Source organism: Capra hircus, chromosome 21 (genome assembly GCF_001704415.2).
Source record: "Capra hircus breed San Clemente chromosome 21, ASM170441v1, whole genome shotgun sequence".
Classification (NCBI taxonomy): domain Eukaryota; kingdom Metazoa; phylum Chordata; class Mammalia; order Artiodactyla; family Bovidae; genus Capra; species Capra hircus.
In genome coordinates, this window is record NC_030828.1 from 51444823 (window position 1) to 51451501 (window position 6679).

Consider the following 6679-nt stretch of genomic DNA (forward strand, 5'->3'; position numbering starts at 1 on the left):
ATGCAGAAAGATAAAGGGGGAATACATAAGAAATGTGAAATGGAAAACTTTAAAAAAATTATTAGGATTGGCTTATTCCCATAACAGAATGATACATTTCATTAAAATAATTTTTTTCTAGAGAAGTGGAGAGAAAACTTAGGAAGACTTTGGGATATGAAAATTAAGTTAGAGTGAAACTGTAAGATAACTGTAAGCAATTATAGTTTAAACTTTAGATTTGACTCATATGCAGTACAGTGACCTCTTTCAGCTGTTTGCTGTTTCACACATTCACAAATATAACGGGTAGAATCTTTTAAGGCTACATCAGAACATTGTTTGTAACAACTATTTGTTTTCAATATTTCATTTCTATGACTTATGAGAGAAAAAAATTGCTTTAAAAAATATAAACAAAAACATAGCCTTCAAGTGTTTTATAATCTAACCCTAATCTACCTCTTTTCATCTTGTTCTCAAATTTCCATTATCCTGAATGTAAACCACTCCCATTTAATTTCTTCAAAATTACACATCTTCTGTGACTGTTCAGAAAAGTCCCAAACATTTTGTCCCAGCTCTAATGTCACCTTCTCCAAAATCTAATAGCCTTTGGTCATCTTCTTATGATAGTATTCATAACTTTGAATTATAATTCTTATTTATATATTTGTTTTCTCCATGAAGAGGGCAATATTGTTATTTTGAATCATTAGTTCTTGTGTAGTGCCTAACAATATACAATCAATAAATACTTTTTGGGTGAATAAATTAAATAACACCACAATCTTCTCTATGCATCTCTTCAGTTTTTCTATGCTACTTTTGAGCTTCATCTCCCAAATCAGAGATATAATAAACCTCAAAAAGCACTGTGAGTCACTGAAAGTTATAGAAATCTCTGTTTTACAACTCTAATCTTTTCAGTAAGTTCAAGCACAAAAGCCAACTATATTGGTGTCTGGATACTCATCACTATTTTAAAAATGTTACCTTGATGAAATAGGACCTGTTAATCATATAATCTTTTCACCTTCCTTTTAGTTCTATAAGGTAAATGGCAATTGTATATTTCATTTCTGCTTTTCCCTGTTCTTCTATGAGAAGTCTTTGCTCATCCTCTCAGGGTTTAGGTGATTACACTGCAAGATTAATTATGTGCAAGGATTCCTACTTCCATTTGCGCAAGTGCTTGTATCTCTTTGTAGAGTACTTGACTTTGCTTTACGAGGCTATGACTATCAGAAAGGTCATTCATTTGGATTCACTGCTGTTGGGAAATCACTTTGTCTTTATACAGAGAAGAAAGTTCCTTAATAGATATGGACAGAACAATCTATGCGAGAAAAAATGTTCACTTCAAAGCTTAAGAATATAAATGCTCTTTGTCCCTTAATTCTATGCGTAACGTTTTAGCTGTTTCTTATTTTCATTTGTCCCAATCTTACTCTTTTACTGTTACCAAAACTAAGCAGGTGAATAAAGTTTAAAAAAATGTTTAAAAAATTTTTTCTTAAGATTGAAAAGAGCCTTCAAAGACAATGGATCCTAAATATATCTCAGATTTTCTTCAGTACAGCGATGATATAATTTTAGACCATATATAATTTCTTAGTGTAAAGTCATTGGTGAACTCTCTTATTAGAAAGATCTCCTGTGTCTATGGTTTATTGAAATTCCAGTATCGTATCCTCCTTTTCCAACTTCGGCTTTTAAGTCGTATGATGGTTAATTCTATGTGTCAACTCATATGGGCTTTGGGATACACAGACCTCTGGTCAAAATTATTTTTAGAGTTTCTGTTGAAGAAGGAATTCATAGGGCCTGGACTCCATCTTAGGCCTGTTCATGCTGATCATGCTCGGCCACCTTTCCAGTGGACTCTGAACTCTGTGTTTCGTGCCTAAGAAGACAACAGAAGAATAAGACCCCCTCCAGACAGGGGAACCTTGAAGATCGTATCTAGGTTACTCATTGCCTAAGAGAAAACATACACTAATCACCCCTTCTTCCAGACAGGCCATAAATTTTTCTGTATCTATCCGAGTGTAACCTCGGGTTTATTGATTATAGGCTAACTGTTTGACTGTTTGAGCACATGAGCACATAGCACTTGAATGATGGGGTTATTGGGATTGTATTTTCCTTGGTTTATGTAAGTCTCAAGGAATTTGGAGTGGTGGGTTCAGACACGTACACATGAGGTATAAAAGATTTTCGCAAATGCTGGTCGGGGTCCTTGGCTAAGAGGAGACTCTGCCTTGGGCCCGCCGGTGTAATAAACTGTACTCCACTATCTGCATTGTCCTTCTGAGTGAGTTTGTTTCCTGGAACATGTGGCTACAACACTATGAGGACTTTTTCTCTCTCTCTTTCTTTTTTGGATAAGATTAACATTTAAATTGCTAGCTTGAGCAATACTGATTGATGTCCTTTATGTGCGTGGACCTCATCCCATCAGCTGAAGTCATAAATAGAGCAAAAGTCTTCCTTCCTTTGAGTATAAGAGAATTCATTTGCCTTGATTGTCTTCAGATTTGAACCATAATAAGTAAGTCTCTTTTCCTCCCTCTTTTTCCCACCCTCCTCACCCCACTGAAACACAAAATACACATACAGAGAGTGAGATATAGCTCTCTTTGTATCTCCTGGTGTTTCTGTTTCTCTGGAAAATCCTGACTACTACAGGCAGTTGCAGTTTACTTATTAGGTATTTGAATATGTTGTATGCTTTGAATCATGTCATTTCATGTTGTAAATGCTGTTTATATGGAATTCAGCTTTGGCTGCTCACCATTTAAAAGCCAATAATTTGAGAAACAAGTGTCAGTAGAAAGGATAGGTGTGTTAATCAGAAAAGCTGGCAATATGGGCAGAGGGAAGGCCATTTCCAAACATTCTGCTCAGCCACAACAGTTTTTAAACAGAAAATTGGAGGGGAAGAATCTCAGTTGAGAAATGGAATATTACCTGCCTTATCAGTAAACAAAGAATGGTACCCTCCCCAGCTGGTAAGCCCTGAGAAAACTCTGGAAGAAAAGGAATACCAGCCATCTAGGAGTCTAAAGACTGTAGCTACTACTAACAGTAAAACCTGAGGAAACTCAGGATGCAGAGGTACTGCCACCAGATAGCTGAGGTGCATATCAAAGGAATGATTTCTGTGAGCCCAGACTGGCATCTTCCCATACATGGAAAAGTGCCAAATTCTTTAACTTGAGATATTTTTAAGTTTTTCTTTTTTTCTATTAAAAGTCATCTTTTTATTACTATCTGCCTTTTGTTGCAAAACTCCTGTATATCCTGGCTCCCCTACCTCCTCCACCCTCCAAACCTCCTTGAAGCAGTTCTCTCAGAGTTATTTGAGATGCTGCCTCCTGGGCTTGAAGTTCTAAAAATTTCCTTTGAATAAAACATGACTCTCAACTTTTAGGTTGTGAATAATTTCTTAGTCAACACGTGAATCATAGAGGCAGGAGGTTGGGTTCTGCATCATTCTAGTTGCATCCAGACAGGCTGACTCCCCCTACAGATGTTATCTTGCCAGCATGAACCTCCTGCAGGTCTCCTTAGGGGGCTGTTGAGGGTAAAGAGCTAATCATTCTTTAACTACTAAAGCTTCTTTCTTTCTTCCTGTTATCTAGGAAAAGAATCAACAAGTTAGACAAGGCATGGCACACATTCAGGATAGCATAAGTTAGGAGTTAGGTTAAATTGCCTAGTGATGTCATTCCTATAATTAGGTTTTAAAGTTCAGAGGGGGACAGAAATAAGTAAGTAGGAAAGGGACAAAAAAGCTGCTTTTCCTCTGAAGGAAAAAGAGAGGAAATTAAGACCGAAATTTAAAGCTGCTCCTTTACAGGAAAAATTTGCTTTAAAAACATGGAGATAATATTGTGGTCTTCACAACTTCCATGATAGCTTAGTTGGTAAAGGACCCGCGTGCAATGCAGGACACCCTGGTTTGATTCCTGGGTCGGGAAGATCCCCTGGTGAAGGGATAGACTACCCACTCCAGTATTCTTGGGCTTCCCTTTAGCTCGGCTGGTAAAGAATCCGCCTGCAATGCTGGAGACCTGGGTTCGATCCCAGGGTTGGGAAGATTCCCCTGGAGAATGGAGAGACTACCCACTCCAGTATTCTGGCCTGGAGAATTCCATGGTCTGTGCATAGTCCATGGGGTCACAAAGAGTTGGACACAACTGAGCCACTTTCACTTTCATGACTAATGTGAAATACAAGTAGAAAAAGCAATGGCCTGGTTTACCTGGTTGTGTCCCTAGTATTAGAGAAACTGTGCTAGAGCTGAGTTTGCAGGGAAGCAAAGTGTACCACTTAAAAAGTCTCTTTGGCATACATATTATTTCAAGCTGAAAATAATCAAGACCCTAAAGACTCCGAACAAATCTTTGATCTTCTCCCTAACTGCCTAAAAGGATGTATTGATAAGCTGCTTAGTATTGCTGCATAAGTAACACATTACCACACATTTTGTGGCTTAAAATAACACATAGATTTATCATCTCACAGTTTCTGATCAGGAGTCTTGCATTAGTATTTTTGCATCCTCTGCTCAGTGTCTCACAAGGCTTCAGTCAAGGCATTGCCAAGCTGAGTTTTCATCTGGAGGCTAGCACTGGGAAAAATACACTTTTAAGCACTGAGATTACTGCAAGAGGTCATAGCTTTGTGTTTGAATGACTGAGGGCTCCAGCATTTTGCTCTCTGCCTGCTAGAGGTCAGTAATGCTGAAAAAGCTGAATGGTTCTATGAAGACCTCCAAGACCTTTTAAAATTAACACCCAAAAAGATGTCCTTTTCATTATAGAGGACTGGAATCAAAAAGCAGGAGGTCAAGAAATATCTGGAGTAAAGGGCAAATTTGGCCTTGGCGTACAGAATGAAGCAGGGCAAAGGCTAATAGAGTTTTGCCAAGAGAATGCACTGGTCATAGCAAACATCCTCTTCCAACAACACAACAGAAGACTCTACACATGGACATCACCAGATGGTCAACACCAAAATCAGATTGATTATATTCTTTGCAGCCAAAGGTGGAGAAGCTCTATATAGTCAGCAAAGATAAGATTGGGAGATGACTGTGGCTCAGATCATGAACTCCTTATTGCCAAATTCAGACTTAAATTGAAGAAAGTAGGGAAAATTACTACATGATTCAGGTATGACATAAGCCAAATCCCTTATGATTATATAGAGGAAGTGAGAAACAGATTTAAGGGACTAGATCAGATAGACAGAGTGCCTGATGAACTATGAACAGAGGTTCATGACATTGTACTAGAGACAGGGATCAAGACCATCCACAAGAAAAAGAAATGCAAAAAGGAAAAATGGCTGTCTGGGGAGGCCTTACAAATAGCTGTGAAAAGAAGAGAGGCAAAAAGCAAAGGAGAAAAGGAAAGATATACCCATTTGAATGTAGAGTTCCAAAGAATAGCAAGGAGAGATAAGAAAGCCTTCCTCAGTGATCAATGCAAAGAAATAGAGGAAAACAACAGAATGGGAAAGACTAGAGATCTCTTCAAGAAAATTAGATACAAAGAGAACATTCCAAAGATGGGCTCGATAAAGGACAGAAATGGTATGGACCTAACAGAAGCAGAAGAAATTAAGAAGAGGTGGGAAGAATACACAGAAGAACTATACAAAAAAGATGTTTACAACCCAGATAATCACGATGGTGTGATCACTCACCTAGAGCCAAATATTCTGGAATGTGAAGTCAAGTGAAGTCAAGTGGGCCTTAGGAAGCATCAGTATGAACAAAGCTAGTGGAGGTGATGGAATTTCAGTTGAGCTCTTTCAAATCCTGAAAGATGATGCTGTGAAAGTGCTGCACTCAATATGCCAGCAAATTTGGAAGACTCAGCAGTGGCCACAGGACTGGAAAAGGTCAGTTTTCACTCAATCTCAAAGAAAGGCAATGCCAAAGAATGCCCAAACTACTGCGCAATTGTACTCAACTCACATGCTAGTAAAATATTGCTCAAAATTCTCCAAGCCAGGCTTCAACAATACGTGAACCATAAACTTCCAGATGTTCAAGCTGGATTTAGAAAAGGCAGAGGAACCAGAGATCAAATTGCCAACATCTGCTGGATCATCGAAAAGGCAAGAGAGTTCCAGAAAAACATCTATTTCTGCTTTATTGACTATGCCAAATCCTTTGTGTGGATCACCATAAACTGGAAAATTCTGAAAGAGATGGGAATACCAACCACCTGACCTGCCTCTTGAGAAATCTGTATGCAGGTCAGGAAGCAACAGTTAGAACTGGACATGGAACAACAGACTGGTTCCAAATAGCAAAAGGAGTACGTCAAGGCTGTATATTGTCACCCTGTTTATTGAACTTATATGCAGAGTGCATCATGAGAAACACTGGGCTGGAAGAAGCACAAGCTGGAATCAAGATTGTCAGGAGAAATATCAATAACCACAGATATACAGATGACACCACCCTTACGGCAGAAAGCGAAGAAGAATTAAAGACCCTCTTGATGAAAGTGAAAGAGGAGAGTGAAAAAGTTGGCTTAACAGTCAACATTCGGAAAACTAAGATCATAGCATCTGGTTCCATCACTTCATGGCAAATAGAGGGGGAAACAGTGAAAACTGACAGAATATATTTTAGGGGCCTCCCAAATCTCTGCAGAATATGACTACAGACATGAAA